Source organism: Calidris pugnax, unplaced genomic scaffold, assembly GCF_001431845.1.
Source record: "Calidris pugnax isolate Ruff unplaced genomic scaffold, ASM143184v1 scaffold20, whole genome shotgun sequence".
Lineage (NCBI taxonomy): Eukaryota > Metazoa > Chordata > Aves > Charadriiformes > Scolopacidae > Calidris > Calidris pugnax.
Genome location: NW_015094510.1, coordinates 32,416,313 through 32,435,856, shown reverse-complemented (window position 1 = coordinate 32,435,856; position 19,544 = coordinate 32,416,313). Strand labels below are relative to the sequence as shown.

General features: G+C 36.4%; 1 protein-coding gene across 3 annotated transcripts in view; it reads left to right on the top strand.

The window, feature by feature from the left end:
* The window catches only part of CNTN5 (contactin 5), a 680,570-nt gene that overhangs the window by 192,830 nt on the left and 468,196 nt on the right, over window positions 1-19,544 (top strand). For 2 of the 3 annotated variants that reach the window (XM_014966120.1, XM_014966118.1), the window contains exon 2: window positions 19,335-19,474. The gene's annotated coding sequence lies outside the window, so the exon portion shown is untranslated. Of the gene's footprint in view, window positions 1-19,334; window positions 19,478-19,544 lie in introns of all 3 variants that reach the window. The other variant, XM_014966119.1, reaches the window with a different exon arrangement.

Sequence of the window (19,544 nt, the reverse complement as noted above, 5' to 3'; positions counted from 1 at the left end):
GGACGATAGTAACTTGATTACTGGAAAATTGTTGTCATAGCTAAAACAAGGTAAAATCAGCTCAGTGAAACCCAGAGATAGACAGCTCCAGACTGCCAGGTCAGAACAAAATCCGTGGGTTTTTATTGTTTGCAAAGAAATGGTATATAATGGAATACAGATTGATTTGCTAACAAATAATTGGCCATTTTGGAGACAAATTAGTACCCATGAAAAAATTGATGGTGATTAAAACTATATTAGCTTTCTCTGGGATTTTCTGATTTTGATTCTCACCTATTAATATTAATCAGTATTTCAGGATATGTTAATTAGCACATATTAGTTGTTACTTTTGTAAAATATCTTCCAGTTTTCTTCCTGATGTCTGCAGCATTCATAATGTCATGCTGAAGTTCGCTAGAATAAATAATATGACTTTCTTAGGTTTTTTTGATTGATTGACCCATGAGTGAAGAATCATTATCTATATTGTTTTACACCTATTTCCAGGAAAATATAAATTCTTCAAAGAAAGGGCATTTTTAACTTCTCAGTACGCACTGATTATTCCATAATGGAAAATTTTTTGATGCTTGGGAAAACAGATTCCCTAATATTTAATGTGCATTTTTCTTTTCCTGATTTCATCTCTTCCTCCTAGATTTAGCTTCTCCCATAACATACCAACTGAATTACTCCTGAACTTTTATGGTCCTCGAGTATTTTTTTATTGCTTCTGTCCTATACATTAGTTGTAATATAGCCACAGTATTTAAATCACATAACATATCATTAATTTGCCACATGCTGTAAGTAATAAATGAGGGAAAATAAGATATGAAAGAAAAATCAAGGTTTAAACATTTCCAAATGTTTTCTCTCTGGACTTGTTCCTGGATCCTTAATATTTTTTTGTTCTTGTTAACTCCTTCTGCTTTGTGTCTTCTTTCTTGATGCAGAAATGACATCTGCATTTCTTACTGAAATTCCATGTCTAACTTATTCTTCTTCATCATAACTAACAGAATGATGTAACAGGCAGAGAGGTTAACTTGTTGGGTAAGAGAGAACTGGGTTATGGAAGAAAGATGAGAACTGATGGGAAAAGTTGGGTGCACCTGCCTCCCAAAGTTAGGTACCACCTGGAGAACAGACAACTATGAGAAAAGAAATGATGACCAGCATCAAAGCAGCAAGACTTTACCACTCACCTGGAAAATGTGTGGGATAATGGGAATTAAAAAGAGGGAAGTTAACTTTGGTATTAAACTGCAGACAGAAAGAAGGTCTAACAAGAAAAATCAGAATATAATCTGCATGGTCTTATTCACGTTGTCTAACAGGAAACAGGTAAAAGAGGGTCAGAGTGGCATTTCATCCCGTTTTCTTTGTCTTATCCTAGAATTTATACAGTTGATGGCAAGAAGTGGCAGAATATCATTCCATACTTGGAGGGAATGCCGATGAGTGGTTTTTTTCAGCCAGGGTTGGTCTCCAGTTTGCACAGTACCTGCACTAACAGTGTCCAAGTGATCAAAACAAAGCCCGGGATGAGCAAGCAAGGGCTGTGGCAGGGGAAGATGAAGGGGAGTGCAGTGCTGGTTAGACCAGCACTGTTATTGAATAAGTTCTTCATCAAGGAACATCCTTACCGGATTAGATAATGCCTAAGTATAATGAAGGCCTGATTGCTGTTTTGCCCTCCAGGTACATGAGGCAATAATAATACATCTTAAAAGAGTAATAGACATAGAAGGTAGAGAGAGGTAAGTGAAGACCTTGAATTGACAGTCACATGTAGCAAATTGAGAAGTGAATTCTACTAGAAGATAATTGATTCATCAGAGACCTTTAAGTGTCAGATTCAGTAGCTAGCTGGAAAATGCTGCTGCTTTTTTCAAGTGCAACTGAAAGAAGCACAGTGAAAGACATATTCTTAGAATTTGTCCTTTCATTAGGCAAAGGAGGTTTTTTTCAATAAGATTAAATACCTGGCTATGTTGAGCCAGGTATCCCAGTGGTACCTCAATCCAATGTGGCTAAATTAAACACAAATTGCTGTTTATAACACATAGGACTCTGAGTTCCAGTAAAGGAATATGGCTTATTAAACAAAGCAAACACTACAATAATCTAAACAGTCATCAGCCATACAGCTGTACTCCCATACTTTGTCAACATAATAAAAAAGGGGCATAATAAAAAATAGACAAGCCAAAACTAACTTCACCATAGAGTTGGAAGTGTATTGAGGATGCTTCTAAACATAAACTGTTGGCATGAGCACAGCAAGAGTAAAGTCTCCTTGTGAGCATGTTCCAGCATTGGTCCCAGTCCACATTCAAGTGATTAGAGCATTGGAGGGCTTGCAGGAACTTTATTCTGCTGATTGTAGTCTGCATGTAGGGACTGACATGACTATATGACATGTCTTCCTCTGCCTCTCTGGGCCTTAACCTCTGCTGCTCTTAGTATTTTGGTTTCTGCAGGAGATGAGGGGAAATGCCTGCCCTTAGGGGTTTTCTGCTTTTCTAAGGGGATGGAGAATAGATTTAGTAGGTGGGAATTAGTAGCACTACATTTCCATCCACAAGGCCGCTGATACAAATATGTGGCTATGTGTCTGTCACTTTAAAACAAGAGAAAACTTGGTTGCACAAAATTTGTTTCCAAGATGGAAGGATGTTGTCTCTCGGAAAAAAATCTAGGAAGACTCTGGGCTTTTTCCTCTGTTCCTGTCCTGATTTCTCTTTTGGTGCAGAATTTTTCATGTTCAGAGCAGGCCTTCAGCAAATACAATTATTTTCCATTATTTTATAACATATAATAATATAATAAAAATATAGCATATGGCTAAATTAAAGTATTATACTTATTAATCATTTTAAAATATTAGCAAAGTATTTCCAAGCCTTAAAAAATTTCCAAGCCATTTCTCATAATATAAGGGAAATTAAACTAGAGGAAAACATTATCTGTGAAAATAACAGTGATACACCAAGTTGCAAGGTTTTTCCTGTTTCCTTCAGTGAGATAAAGGGGTCCTCTTTAACTACTCATTGCTGATGTTAACTAATTCCTCTTAAACTATTATCATAAAAACCATAAAGAATAAATTACAAATAAAAGTACATCCTATGAGGCATTTCTGTTTTCTTTGAAGTGCTGTCAGACCTCCGGGGAAATTTCTTTCCAAGCACTTTTCTAAGCACTAACGGTAAATGAAGAGCTCAGACCTTCCTAGGCTCTGTAAAACCTTTCGTTATTTACAAAAGGTTCAAAAACGATAGTTTAAATTTCCCAGTGAGTAGGAGTAAATGGCAGGGGTTTTTGTTTGAAATTACAGCATTGGAATGATACCTGACATTTTCCATTTGAGGAGGCAGCATTGCAAGAGACAGAACACAGAAAGGGTTACTGAGAAAAATGGGGATCTTTTTTAATGTATATTCTTATTTTAAATTACATTGCATTGGGATAAAAATATGGGATAGAACCGCTTTCACACCCAAAAACCTTTCAGGTAGTCTTAGAAAAAACTAGGAGGTTATGCCCAGGTTAGCAAATCGAGGGATACTTTTTTTAAGGGAATGTAAAAATCCTTCGCTTGAGTAAGTTTCAGCAATTTGCATTCTTTTAATCATGAATCCAATTTCGTCTGCCTGAAAGTTCTTCCATGTAACCACCACACCTCCCAAATGCACACTTTGGAAGGTCTGTAACAGATTTTACTACAGTGTTGAGGGTAATCATGTTTTTGTGTTATTCTTCTGCCTCTACTGAAGCTTCTGTTTGTTGGCCAACAGCTCTAACATCATTATTAAATTCTCTGCAGTACCCTGTTTGAATCAATAAGAGGCCAAGAGGTCTTGACAAGCTATATTTTTTCTAATATTGATCTTGATGACCAAGCTGGTGCCCTCAAGTCTAACCATTGATTCTAAGAGACAGAAGTACCAAGTTGGAGGCCAAATTTGTGCTATTAAACACATCAGAGTTTGTAATTAAAGAAAATGTCACACTGTCATATTTTTCATTACAAGCAAAAGGAATCTTTCCATGTACATTAAAAATAAAATGAAGTGCACAGATATACTGGAGATATGTGCACTAAATTTAATTATTGTTTTTATAGACTACATTCAAACTTAAATGATGCTTACTAACATTCCAGTGTATATAGAAACTGATGTCTTTCTGTTTTTCCTGAATTAAAAAATTTAAGAAAGTATTTTTATTAATGTATTTTTTCAGTTAGCTTAGTTGGCTTAGAAAACTAGTTGCTCAAAGTAAGGGAGAAAACACTTACAAAGGAAAAGAGCCACAGGCACGTTTAGCACAGTCATCTGAAAAATTAAATTTGAAGGGACATCATCTCTGCCAATCTCCTGTTCAAATAAGGGCTAACTTCAGCCACTTGAAGATGTTTAGCTCCCACTTAGGAATTAACAGAAATCAGTAGGTGTAAATACAAAAGGTCTTGCAATCTGAAGAGGCTAGATACAAACATCAAATGTAAGTTTTGCCCTTTCTATTTCAATACTCCAGCTAAAGATGATGGGTCCGTGGATGTCAGGCCTGTGTTGTTTTGCCGCAGGTCACACAGGGCCTCCTTGACAGAACAGGAAATTTAAGATGTAATTCATAACACAAAGGCTTTGATTTCCACAATTCATCATTTGCATTTCAAATTTCAGCTTTACTTGGCTTAGCTTCTTAGGAATTACACTGAAATATCCTCATTTCAGGATTTTGTAGAATGCTTTTGTTTAAAATATTTATGAAGTCCCATTTTCATTACATTGTTTTGCAATATCATTATTCACTTCATAAGAATATCCTCAAGCTCTTCCTGAACAGCATTTTTGTCTGAAAGCACATATTGCAGTGGAATTCTAGGTTATTTCTGAAAATATGGAAAGGAATTAAAATTCCTTAGGAATCAGTTCATTAGCTAACTCCACAAAAACATTTACAGTATATTTATTTTATTAGGCAATGAATATTGGTTTAGAGCTTAGAGAGGGAGAGAAGACAGGTGTATGAATAGATGCATTGGTGTTAATATATCAGTTTCCAAGAAAGATACCTGTTTTGCTGTAAAGTTTTCGCATTGCTACAGAAATGCACTGGGTCTATATGCAGATTTTCACAATTCCCAGTTTTAAACACTGTTACTTTCTACTTTTACTTGTAGTTCTTTGGTTTTGCAAATTCCTTTGACCTAAAAACTGACACATCTATTGTCACAGGCAAAGTTTTGCAGAGTTTCAAGAAAAATGAAGTATTACAGTAAGTACTACAGGTTATTAATATTTCACCTAATTGAAAAACTGAGGTTAGTTAATGTTTCTACAACTTCTTGAATCTCAGAAGTGATTTCCTACTTAAATTTTATGTTTTCCATGGACTTAAACTATAAAACTTCTATTTCAGATAGCTGTCGGCGTATATATATTGAGCCTGCTCTAATTAAGTGCATTTCCCTTTGGGGATTGAAAATGATGATGCAACCAGTTTCCTCATTGGAGCTCAAAGATGAAAACCTGTCAGGATATAATGCTGTCACCATCTTTAAATGTATATTTATTTATAAAGCCTCCCATAAAAATAATAAAGTCTATTTGTTATGGATAATTTCACTGAATTTCACTGAATTTTTAGAGTTGGAAGGGACTATAGAGATCATCCAGTTGGAAAATGAATTTTTGAAGATTTACCCCTTTTTTTCTGAAGTGTTTTGAGACTGGGTTGAAAAAGCATGAAAAAGCATGAAGCTTATTACAAACCACCCTTCAAATCACTTCATGTCAGAAAAGAGGAGTTCAGTGTTTACCTTGATTGTCTTTGATTGAAGGGTCAGGATTTGAGATATTTTAATTTCTTTTTCTTTCCTTTTGACTTTCAAAAACAGCTGAAGAAATGAACATATAAGAAGCATGAAATTGTTAACCAATGTTAAGATTACCTGTCTAAAGATACAGTTGTTTTATTCAAAACATATAGCCATGTAAAATTTCATTCACATTCCTTGTATTCTGCCATTAATTAGGGAAATCATTACTTAAAAGTAAATTATCTCAGGACATACTGAAAAAAGCAGAAAAAACAGATGATGTGCTTATAGTGCATATTTCAAATTTAAAACAAGAAAGAATTTTATGCCACTATATGTATTTTAACATCTCTCCCAATAATGAACCTAAGGAATGAGAAGTGTTACAAATACAGAGAATTTCAAATGGCAATTGACGGAGTGAAAGATGATCAATGTATGTGACAAGGCAAAACAAGGCTGTTTTCAAATTAGAACTGGCTCAGTCAAAACAGCATACGTGCTTCAAATCTAGTAGTTTTTTACTTAGATCCACTTTTACAATGCTGAATATGAATGATACCCAAATTTCAGTTAGTTCTATTTATACGAGTGCAGTAAGTAGAGAAAAAAGGAATCCTTCACACATGACAAAGGTCACAGTAATCTTAATGCAGATTTATGGGGGTAATTTGGGCAAATCATGTTTTCATCCAAGTTTTAGCGCTGCTTTGTGTTATATTCCATCCAAAATCAGTCCTTATACTGCTTCATCTCCGGTCTAATGAAAAGAACTTAATTCAGGCAGGGTGAATAAAAGAGGGTAGTACATTATTTAGATTGCTCTTAAATGAATACCAAAATCAATTCCCCCTTTTAGAATGCATTTGAAATTCTTAACTGCTTCCAATTAACTTTGTATGTATTAAATTGTTGTTATTTGCTAAAATCCATAACTAAAATGTTTTCTTAAAACAAAGAAAAGGTCATCTCTTTGTGAACACAGGATCATTCATTGACTCAGCCCACAGTTATTGTTAGCTACTTTGTAACCTTTGTGGTACTATGGTTTACATACTGGTTGTTGCAATAATGAAAATGCATGAAAAACTGTATTTTTTGTTTGTGATTAAAAATGGTATGTTTATTTAAATAGTAGTTATTTTAGAAAAATACTAATTAATACAAAAAGTCATGGCTAGATAGAAAAATTTGTTTAGATAAAATGTGTTCTTAAGAACAGGTTCATTTTTCTAGTGATTAATGGTTATTCTGGGGTTTTTAGAAAAACCTGTATAGAAAATCCTTTATTATAGCATTTTTCTTTTTTTTACTATTACTAATTTTCAGTTGAGAAATAAGTATAGGAATTTTTTTAGTTTTGTGCCTGCATGAGCACGCAACTAAACAAACTTCTATCATCTGCTCACTTTTTAACTGCTATTAAGTGTTGTCAACATAAATCCAAATTATTTTAATTTTTTACAACAAATTACTTCTTCAGCTATCTAAGAGAAGAGATGTGTGCACACCCTATGCAACAAGGCATCAAGGTTTTTTAAAAAGTTCAGGACAAGTATGCATATAAGGAAAAGTAATTTGATAAGGTGGCTTCTGACCATTTTGTCTAAGGGCAGGTGCGTTCCAGTTTTCCATGCTGAAATTAATATGCTGCAGATATTTATATTACTTATATAAATATATTGATTTTTGCATCTTTAAGAGGCCTTTCATACAATTATGTCTTCTTTCTATATTATTTTCTTCAATGTTCTCATGGCAAGCTATTACTAGAAAATTCCCCAAGTCCAGTGATTAAATACATTAAATATTAGCTCCCCCATCCCACCCTTGAGTATATTCAAACCCAAACTTATTTGTCTATTCTCCTTCCTTACCAAAGTCAAAATGAAAATTTTGAAAATTTTGTATTCATGTATCCAGAGTAAGAGGATGACATTTTAAAAAGCCAGTGAGTCTGTCATTCAAAAAGAAGAAACTGGTTAAAGAGACAATTCCTTTCAAGAGGGATGCAGCTGGAATTTTAAGCAGATGACCTGCTGCTGCTGCTTCACAATTCTTACAATGAATGTATATAGGTTTCATTCCTGTCTGCTAATGTGACTCAACTTGTTGTACATAAAAGTGTTATAAATATTGATGATAATTGTTAAGCATGATATATTGTTCCATGTTAGCAACTCAGCTACTCAGGAGAGAATGCTCTTTCTTGGGAAATGTCAGTCAATCATGAGAGGTCCCCTGTTAAAGAGAGAAGAGGGGAAGGGTAAAATGGGAGTGGAAACGCAAAAACAAAGGGAAGAGAAGAGAGGGAAAAGGGAACACATCAGCATTTTGATTCAAAGCTCTAGTGCAGTTTTGATGTAAATACCCTGACCATCCTTCTTCTCTGTGTTTATATTTGGTTTGTACTGCATTTTGATATATACAAAACAGATTTATTTTTAAGGACACAAAATCAGGAATTCTACTACATGAATGCAGCAAAGGGTCTCCAGCCCCTAATGGGACACAAGGACCAACAGTCAGTCCTTTGGAGGGCTTCAAACCATATGTGCGTGTTAGGGATGTTCAGTATAGATTAACATATGCCATCAAAAACTCTGTGGGCCATATGTAGCTATTCATATTCATGTAGGGAACTCAACTAACTCTTTGATATACTGACCTCATCCCACCTAGACCTGATTGCCCAGGACCTTGTATAGGTGGCTTTTGAATATCTGCAGGTGGAGGACTCTACAGCCTCCTGGGGTGACTTGTTCCAGTGCTCAGTGACACTCACAGTTAAAAATGTGTTTCCTGATATTCAGAGGGATTGTCCTGTGTTTCATTTTGTGCCCACTGCCTCTGGTCCTGGCACTGGGCATCACTGAAAAGAGCTTGGCTCCATCCTCTTTGCACCCTCTCTTCAGGCATTTTTGTACATTAATTAAGAACCCTTCTGAGCCTTCTCTTCTCCAGGCTAAGTAGTCCCAGCCTTTCCTCATAGGAAGAATATCTTATCATCATGATCATGGCATTTTTCTGGACTCTCTCCAGTATGTCCATGTCTCTTTTACTGGGGAGCTCCGAACACTACATAGCACTCCAGGCATGGCCTGATCAGTGCTAAGAAGTGGGCTGTCCCCAGCATATGTTCGTGCCTGGGGTTCTTCCTCCCCAGGAGCAGTATTTTACACTTCACCTGCTTGAACTTCATGAGGTTCCTGTCAGCCCATTTCTCCAGCCTGTCGAGGTCCCTCAACAGCATGACCGTCTGGTGTGTCAGCCACTCCTCCTGGTATTTTATCACCTGCAAACTTCCTGAGAGTACATTCTACTCCATCATACAAATCATTAAGGAAAGTGTTGAAACAAACTGGACCCAGTATTGACCTCTGTGGTACACTACCAATTTCTGGACTCCAACTAGTTGTTGCACTGCTGATGACCAGCCTCTGGGCCCAGCCATTCAGCCAGTTTTTAATCCACCTCATTGTCTGTTCATCCAGCCCATTCATCAAGAGCTTGTCTGTGAGGATCTTACAGCAGACAGTGTCAAAGTCCAGGTAGAAAACATCCACTGTTCTCCCCGCCTCTACTAGGCCAGTCATTTCATCACAGAAGTTTATTAAGCTGGTCAACCATGACCTTCCTTTGGTGAAGCTATGCTGACTATTCCTGTTGACTTTCTTGTCCTTCATGTGCCTGGAAATTGTTTCCAGGATTAGGTGGTCCGTTACCTTCCCAGAGATCTACGTGAGGCTGAGTAGTCTCTCATTCCCTGACTGGCTTTTATGTTGCTAGCAGATTTATATTATATATATTGTTATGACTTGTGTCACAAGATGAGCTGGATAGATCTTTTTACTTGATAATGTTTCTCCATGCACTAGTGTATGATGACTTTTTGAATAAAATATTCAAGGGTGTTCCAGCACTAATAGGAAGAGCGTTATTGGTTTGGAAACCACTGAGAGACTTGAAAAAAAACAGAAAAAAGGATAAAGCATGAGAAGCTTTATCCTTTAGAGATACCATAGAGATGCTGGTATATGTTTAGCTGAGACAGGCACCTTCATCCAAATCTATCAAGAATTCTTTCCAGGTGTAGCAGTATTCCCCACAAGGTAAAATACTTTAGCCTCTATCAGAGGTGAACTTCCAAAGTTGATGGAGAGAAGCAAAGGAAAGTAAAATGGAGGAAGGAAGGAGGGCAGAATGGAGGTTATTCAGAACACAAGGAATGAGGAGAAAGAAAGAGCTAATGGGCTCTCTGGGACAGACAGTTGAACTAGCGGCAACCTAACTGGGATTTGAAGCACAGGGCGATATGGGAAGGGGAGCAAGAGGACACTTTTGGGCACTTAACGGTCTCATGGTGATGGAAGGGGCTTCAGTCTTTAGCCCAGTCAACTGGGCTCCCATTAAGGAGGCAATAAAAGGAATGTCTGGGTGCAAACATTCATGTGTTGCAATAACACGCATAGTACATACGAATGTCTTCAGCATCCATCCTTTAATAGTTCTAAACCTGGGAGCTGGTCCAAACCAGCACATTGTCTATCACAATTTCAACATGGCTTTAACTAAACTGGTATTTTTACAAAGGAATTTTACTATGTTTAAATCATTCAAAGCACATATCTGCACCCTTAACTCACTTCATAAACAAAGAAATGTACTCTGCTGAACTTCTTTAAATTCTTATATGGCTGGCCCTAAAATGCATCTATGATTTTTATTATATTTACTCCACCTATATTTAATTTGCACAGAACCATGATGTCTATGTGCCAGTTCCTAGTGTAACTTGCTCTTACCATGGCTTGAGTAGAAAATGCTCTGAATGACACAGCAAAGCCACAGTGGCCTCTACTTAGCAGCTGAGTCCTCCTCACTTAGCAGTTATCTTTATGCTACACCTCAATACTTTTGCCTGGATTAGAGAGTATTTCAGTTACCTTTTGCCTTTACTGTTTTTTAGTTACAGGCACTGTGTATTGTCTGATCTTTAGTCCTGCAGTACCTATTCTCTTATAGGGACTTATTAAGTAATGCTATTTTCCTTGCAGCTTTAATAGACCATTCTTCTCTAATTGAAGGAAGTCTGCTATCTAAGAAGCAGCGTGTTTCCAAAGTGAAGTACAGCAACAGGCAGGAAACTTAATTTCTTTTACTGTTTAGACAGTGACTGACTGTTTGACTTTGTGCAAATCACTTAGGAGGTCCAAATTTACAAGCATCTGCACAAAGTTTGTGTGTCTTCATTTTGTTACCTACCACAGAGTTTTGTTCTGAGAGGCGCTCAAGACAGAGAACAGCAGTTAAAGGCAGTGAGAGCTGCAGGTGCTTGACATATTAAAAAAATCAGGATAGTATTAAAGTGTTTCAAAGTCAACATCTTAAAACCCTAGGTGATTTCAAGCATTTTTTTAATGTTGCTTTGAAAAATACTGCTCCTTGATTTCCTTATCTGCAAATAGAAAATAATAGCCTTCCTAAGGTCTGTTGATTGGAAATGTTTATAAAACTTTTTAGGATTCTTTGTGTTACAGAATGAGACATTTACTCAGCTATTTTAGTATTATTAAGTTGCACATATTGGAAGCATTACAAACAAGAGCAGATGGAAATAACCCAGCTGAAACTTAGACTCATTTTGCTACACTGTGGCTGTTCGCCAGGACTTCTGATAAACAAGATTCAGGCAGTCTTCACTGCACTCTGATCCACATTATTGGGTACCTTATGAATCAAAACAAAAAAAAAGAATTACTCATAATCCTGCCTTTCCTCCTAGGAAGTGACATACATCTGTGAAAAATCATCTGTGGTTACAAAGGTGAAAGAAAGCATCCCATTAATTAGACTCAAAAATAAGTACTTTGCCACAATTAAAAAGTATTGGAGCAAACAGATGTAACAGAAGTTGAACTCTGAAGAGTTCATCACGGGATGATTACTTGCATTGGCAACCTGCAATGACAGTGTGCTGGTTTCCAAAAGGTATTATTATTTTACTGACAGTGACAGCAGCAGCAGTGCCAGCAGAAGCATCATCTCTGGTAGAAAGGTGCAGCAACCTGTCCCTGTCTGTGAACACAAAGATCCAGCTGCAGTAGACTTTGGTAACAGCTTTGCCCAATGAATTTTCTCACAGTTTCCTTCTCCCATCAATGTACTCATGTTTTACTGTGTAGGAGCAAGCCTAGTTGCATGACAGGGCACTTAGGGGAGATTACACTATGACAAGACAATATGCATGAGAAAAATATGAGACTGAACTCAGTAGCAAAGTGTCACAACCTAAAGGGTTACCCAGCCTGTGAGTAAATAGAGATTTACTCTGTTGGTTTGTAGGATTCTTATACACAGGTAGATGGAGGCTCTTATCCTCTAAATTTCTCCAATTTATTACAGATAACCATAAATACTATACACATCACCACTAGCAAGAATGTTACCAAAACCAAGCAAGTATACCTATGATTGATAAAGTGAATATATGTATACAGCTATTAAAAATTACTGTCAGCAATCAATAATATAGTATCAATCAATAATATAGTATCAATCAATATCATGGCAGCAGTCAATAATAACAGCAATCAATATAGCAGCAATCACATAGCAGCAATTGTATCGCAACAATCAATGTAATAACATTACCATTAGTGAATCAACTTATCACCAATATAACAGCAGATATACTTATGATAGATTACTGGTGTGCATGTATAATACCAGTGTCAAATGAATGAGACAGATTTCAGAAAGGGCCAAACCATCCCAAAGGGGAAGACAAACCAATCACAAAGAGGGACCCAAACATCCCAGAGGTGGGAGGACAAATTGAACCAACCCCCGAAAGTGGGCCCTAAGTGGGTACCAATGAGGTAGCAAAGTCTCACTTCAAAAATGATCCACGTGACAGCGTCTGGAGTCAGCCAGGTATCCCCAATGAGAGTCCAAGATCTCATAGAAAGTTTGTATGGAATTCAACTTGTTTGGGAAGTTAAGAGTATGTACATCCTAGGAAGTTCTTAGAGAGAGCAGCATCTCTGCTGATGCTAGAGAATCAGGGAACAGAAGCTAAATATTACACCATCTAAAAACATTTTCCCACCACAAAAAATGATCATCTTTTGGAGCTGAGTGTGTGTCCTCAGAGTTTCATGTATAAGGCTAGGAATTATCTTCTGCTGTAGAATTTTGCTCTGTCAAAATCTGCATCTAAGCAATTGGGTGCTTCCATTACTAAACGCTGGTTCAGTGTTCATTGTAACCTTCATCTTTAATAGCATTGGCTGCTGGTGACCTTTCACTTAACAGTTCATCTTTCCATGTTTTTCTTTCTGGAAAATGGGCATTTACTTCGATTGTGAAAAAATTGTGATACACTGCAAACAATACCAGTGCTAGGTGTTACAGATATTACAGTCACCATTATTATTGTTATTATAATGAAGGGGGGGAAGATGGACTATTCTGACATCATGCCTACTGTTTCTGATACTTGTGGAAGGAAGGTGTATGTCAGTAGCTAGTAAAAAAGTACTTGTGTATATCAAGACAACCTTTAAATTTAAAGATGGACCTGTTGCTATATATTTAAAGACTTGAGTAACACTCTCCATTTCTCTCTGCTGGACTAAAATTTACTAAGAAATTATTTTATTGAATTTATTGAGCTCCAGAGAGTATGCATATATTTGAAAGAAATTATTAGATTCACAGACTTTGTAAAAATTTTCGTATAGGTCGAGTCTATTAACTACAGTGAACAGGCTAAAAATAACTCTGAGGATCATAACCTGCCACTCACTATGTCGTATATATGGTTCCTTTGTGCTTGCCTTGTGGCTTTAAATAACAGCTTCTCATCACTGCAGGATTTGCCTTTTAGTTTCTAAGTGGAACAATTTTCTTCTTCATTTAAGTTCAAAATTAGACTCATCTTCCCTTGAGCTGACCAAACTACTGCCCATAACACAAGTAAAGAAGTGCTTTCACACTTCCAAATAAATCAGTTGAAATCCTTACTTATCTTTCATTAATGTATGTATTATATCTTTGAATCCTATGTGGAAAAATTCAAAGCAGAAATGAAAGGATAATGTGAAATGGGAGAAATTTCTAACTCCAGTAGTTGTGTTTAAGCTCTGTTTTAAATTATCTTGTCTTTTAAAAGGCTTAGGCTGAAATGTGACAACCTGTGTAATGACCAGTACACTTGATAATGAGCCTGAGGAGCAATTTCTTGCCTTTAAGATTTCCTGGTGCACTTACCCTCTGTGTCTCTTTTCATACTGCCTTTTAATCTTTACCTCTGAACACAGTATGTACAATAACAAAAATAGATTGAAGCAGGAAAGCAGAAGAGAAACATACCAAATGGAAAACGTTGCACTGAAGAAAAGAATCCAAAAGCAGTCTTGAAACTCACATACATGGTGGAAATACTTGGGTTTTTAAAGCGAGCATATTCTTCAGTGCAACCCACAGTACAAGGCCTCCCAGAGGACATTTAGGAAAACAATTGTCTTTGATTTAATGAAAACTATGTTTGCTGAGGATGGTGCTGTCTGCCTTTAAGTCACCAGGTAGCCTGGTTGCACAGCAGGAATCTCTTGCCTGTAGTATAGACACAGACAGGAGGACCCCCTTCAACTGTCTAAAGATGCCTGGAGTTTTCTCCTGTTCAATGTGGGAGGCAGTGTGTTTCTTAGAGAAGCTTCTTTCTTCTATACAGCTGATGTTGCCCTGACACATTTTTTGAATCAGCTAAGAACTGTGGGCCCATCTGACATAATAGGAAAAAGGCTAAATGAAGTGGGCAAAGATATGATTTCCTTCAAGAAGGAAAGTAGAATTACTGAATAGCCAGGTGATCTAAAAGCTAACTACATTTCTGAACTGTGCTGCATCAGAAGCAGTAGATTTGTTTAATACATGAAGAAGGATAAGTCAATTGCCAGGATGTTTCAAGGAAACATGAAGGGTATTGCGTTTCTACACAGAACGAAACTTTAAAAGGGCATAACTTTCCTGGGAGAGGTCAAAAGCAGGAGAAAGTTCTATACATCTCTCAAGCTATTTTTTTTCTAGCTAACTACAGCAGGTCCCAATCAAATATGTCCCCAAACCTATAACCTATTTCCCTCTCCTACCTTGCCCTTCCACAATATTTAATAATTTTATCACCGCTTCCCCTTTCTAACATACAAAAATTCACTGATTCTTAAATGGTCATTAATGAGAATGTAATCTGTCTTGTCTGAGGTTCACTGGGAGACTGCATAGCCCTACAGCATGAGCTATTCTTCACAGCCTTCCTGCGTAGCCTTTCTGTGGATACTGATTTTACACCTCTCTTCTACTCTAATTTCCTGTTCACTCTATAGTATAGCATCTATTAGTCACAGAAAGTTGGAAAGTATAAGACTGCAGCTGGAGTACTCTGAGGCTTGCAAATAACCACAGAAAGGTTTTAGACCTCTGGGTGTAATGGGCTGTAAAAGTAAAAGCTGTGATTTATTGTTTCTTCCAGTTACTGAAACCTAACGGCTAGCCCACCTTCTATGGAGTTCAATGATCTGCAGATATTTCTATCTAATTAGAAGTTCGAATAAATTGTGCTTCTTTTCCTTTTAATGCATCATACTTTCGTGTTATTGTGCAACCTTTTTTGCACAATTATGTTTTTGACATTCAGTTCAAAGCTGAAAATAATACAGGTTTATTTTTATTTTAAAAACAAAACATGTTTTAAAAACCTCAGATTAATTATTCCTGTTACTTCATGTTAACTCAATCTAAAAATAAAAAATATTAATAAATAGGCATGTGGATATGTATGAACACACAATAATAGCTTATATTGTACACACACACAAAAACAGATAATGAAGATATACCTCTGTAACTTATGCAAGAGAAAGAAACTCAAGGAAACAGAAAAATAAAGTGCAAATTATATCTAAGATAAGTGATTTGGCATTATTTCAACAGAGAATTTCTATCTTTCTTTCTTTCTACTTTTTTCTACTACAAAAAACCCAGAAAAAACAAGAGATATAGATATACATATATATATATAAAACGCCACAGCATGACATCATTCTTAAGGGCAATGTTTTACTTTCCCAGGTATGGCTGTAAACTCTGCAGGCAAATGATTGATCATCTTAATAACATCTAGGAATTAGTTCCAAAAGGTGATGTGAGGAAGTGGACTTTTTATGTTCAAGATATTTTTATGGCTGAAAAAGAAACACACCTTATATGTAAATTCAATATTTTATTGTAAGTATAATTTAAATTCTAACTGTCTACTTAAAGAATTCTTACTAGTTCACTCCTTATTATTACAGAAAAAAAAAAGAAATAGAAAATAAAGAAAATGATACTATTGCAGAAGAAGTTGAAATTTCTGAACACACAATCCGGATATTTACCACTTTTATGATGTTGGTTGATTTTCCAACACCTTCTTGATCCAAAGGTTGGCTTCAGTCTGGGAAGAGGGTACAACAGTTGTCAGCATCCTGAGTCCTTCACTGGGACTCATGTTAGTGATTTATTCCTCCTCATCTAACACACACATTTTCATATGTTTGCCAACATGCTCACAATTTGCTATTTGTTCGCTGGTTTTCAAGTGTATGCTTCATCTTGATTTACCATTTATAGCACACTTTACATATGTTAGATACATGTTTGTTCTCTTTTTTGCCTGCAAAACTGATTTTGCCAGATCTGCACCTCTTTAGCTGAATGTTAGTGGGTTGTTAATAGCCATTGGGTCTCAATCGTCAGCTTGTGTCCTTTCTCTTGGCATTGTGTGCCTGCCCCTCTCTACACCTCAGCCTAATTTCAAGGTTTTTTTCGCCATAGCACGGCTATATTCCTCTGTACTATGTCATTATTGACAGAGCACTGGAACAGGCTGCCCAGGGAGGCTGTGGAGTCCCCTTCTCTGGAGATCTTCAAGACCTGCCTTGAGGCAGTCCTGAGTGATGTGCTCTGGGCAATCCTGCTTTGTCAGGGGAGTTGGACTAGATGGTCCCTTCCAACTCTGACAATTCCGTGATTCCATGATTATGTTAGAGTCATAAATACTAGATTATGCACAGAATAACAACTCGTTACCACTACCTATATAAAAATTGTACTATAGAAGGATGAGCAAAAGCAAAATTAAATGGCCCTAGTTACCTGGTCATTTTGAAAATTGCTGTTACAGCTCTACCAGCTAAAATGAAGTTGAACTAGATAAAGGAAGTTCAAACAAAGTAGACCTGACAAGCCCTAGTCTTGAGGCCTTGCAAAGTTAATACAAAGACCATGGCCTGTTAATACCAGTGGTAAGATTTTATTCACTGGGCTACAGAATCCATTCCATTCAGGGAAGTAAATAGTACCTTTTCTACCTTTTAGGTAAATGAGATGCTTCACGGCTGAGGTCTGCGATATCCAGTGCTGATTAGAGGTTGTCATATTTTAGTCAGAGAAAATAAATAGTGGTTGTGTGGACGTGCTTCTGCTTGAGGTGGGAGCTGAAGCTGTTCTTCTCAAAGATGGGTAGTGGTTCACTCCTTTCAGGATATGTCTCTAACTTGTTACCAAAAGGTGCTAAAAAGACAGGAGAGAGGTGTAGCATTCCATAGTAATGGTGCCACAGGTGTGCCATGAAACACAGTTTTGAAGGTTTATTAGATCATGAGTTTTTACTACTTAGTGATTTGGGTAACTGATAGCCAGAAGAAGAGTGTATTTGTAGGCTTACTTACATAGATGATTATCATTTGTATTTAAAAAAGTACAAATACTATAACAGAAAGAGAAGTGAGATCTAATTCTCTCTCTTCCCATTTGGTGACTTCATCACTGTTTTCCTGTAATCTTTCCCTTCATAATCTTTACAAGGTGAGACAGCTCTAACAGAAGGGTGAGCAGTTTGCTTTGCTCTAACTCACAAATCTAAATGGTTGCTGAACTGCAGATGCAGCTTTGAGTCATTCAAGCAGTACAGGATTGAGCTGTAGTATCACTTAGGTGAATTCTTATCCACTAGGCTGGTCCACAAAAAGTTAACGAGAACAGTATCAGAATTTCTCCATTGTACTGATTTTTTTTTTTTTTTTAAATATGCAGTGTAAGTCAAAACTATTCTCCAGTCCTTGAATTCCATGTCTTTCTAAAGGAAAGGTCTAGGTAAATTTTTCAGTTTAAGCTTCAAGGCCAAGACAGTGAGGAAAGACAGTTCATAATTCTCAAGTGCATTAGGTATGAAATTGGTAGTTAGTTCTGCCACAGTGCCTTTGGTAGAAGAACTTCAGACATCTAATACATTTCCTGGTGATGACATAGACAGATCTGACTAGGACAGTTAATTGCCTTTTATTTATTTGCATATTTATTTTTCACTAGGCCCCAAAATATTTAATAGATGTAGTTCCCAGCTGCTGACTGATTCCCAGGAAAATATCGTAGGTAGAGAAGAATTTGGAACAGGAAGACATTCTTGTGACTCCTTTATTCAGGATAAAGTATTGCCAAAGTCAAGGGAAGAAGCATCTGAAGCATAACTCAGGCGAGGTACAAGAAAAACTGGGAAAAATGAAAGCTTTAAGATGACACTACTGCGTGTATTGTTTAGCTAGTAAAAATTTCTGCAGAAGGAAGGCTGGTTTTCAGCTTTCATGTGAAAAATAATTAATCCAAAAGCTCACATAGCATCAAGACAATGGTGGTTTTTTCTTTAGTTGGTTGTGGGTTTTTTTTCATTTTTTTAATTGAGGGGGCTAACAGTTGTTCAAATTTACTGACAGTGTTGTGAGTTCTCTGTTGTTACCAATTTAACATAATGATTGGACATCTAAGTAGAAAAGACTCTGGTTCAAGCAAGTCTTTTACTAAGGAAGTCTTATGCTGTATTTTTTGAGATGATAAGCCAAAGGGTGACAAATGCCTTTAGTGTAATTTTAAAATGAGCAATTTGAAAATGAAGTAATCAACGACATTGTAATTGCATCTTATATGGAAAAGGTCACTTTAAGAAAATAATATGAGAAAGCATCTTTAGAAAAATGCTCATGAAGTGGTTTAAGTTCAAACAACAGAAACTATTTTATATTCCTTCTGTTATAGATGAAAGTACATAAACATATAGGGCTAATAATGTAAATTTGTAACTTTTCTTCTCAGTACTACCCTTTCTTTATACGGTAGCAGATAAAAAATAACTTTTCATTCCTGTTTCTTTTTGTTGTTGTTGTAAAAAATACCATTTTTTCCCCTAACAGCATAAAACAAAACACTTTTGAATTCTGTATCAATTCGGAAACAAGAAAGGTATCTCAGATTTAATTCCTACAGCCAACCAACATTGCCATGTTATGCAACATACAAGGAATGTAACATGAGACTCAAATAAACAAATCTCCACATAGACGGTTTGCGTGATCTAAGGCTTCAAATAGAGCTCTACGAATACATATAACTTCTTTTTTCTTTTTCTGTTCCACAGATTACCAAAAAGGAGTCCTAATACATTTTGATACAGTTCAGCCCGTGAGCATCATCAGTTTTCACTCATACAAGAACTATTCTGTGGACATCATTTCTGTTTTGAAGGACAGCTTCTGTACGGCCAATAGAAGAGTTGAGGTAGTGGATATTTAAACTAATCTGCTTTTGGAATATGTTTATGAGCTTTATTGCTTGCATTTATCAGTTT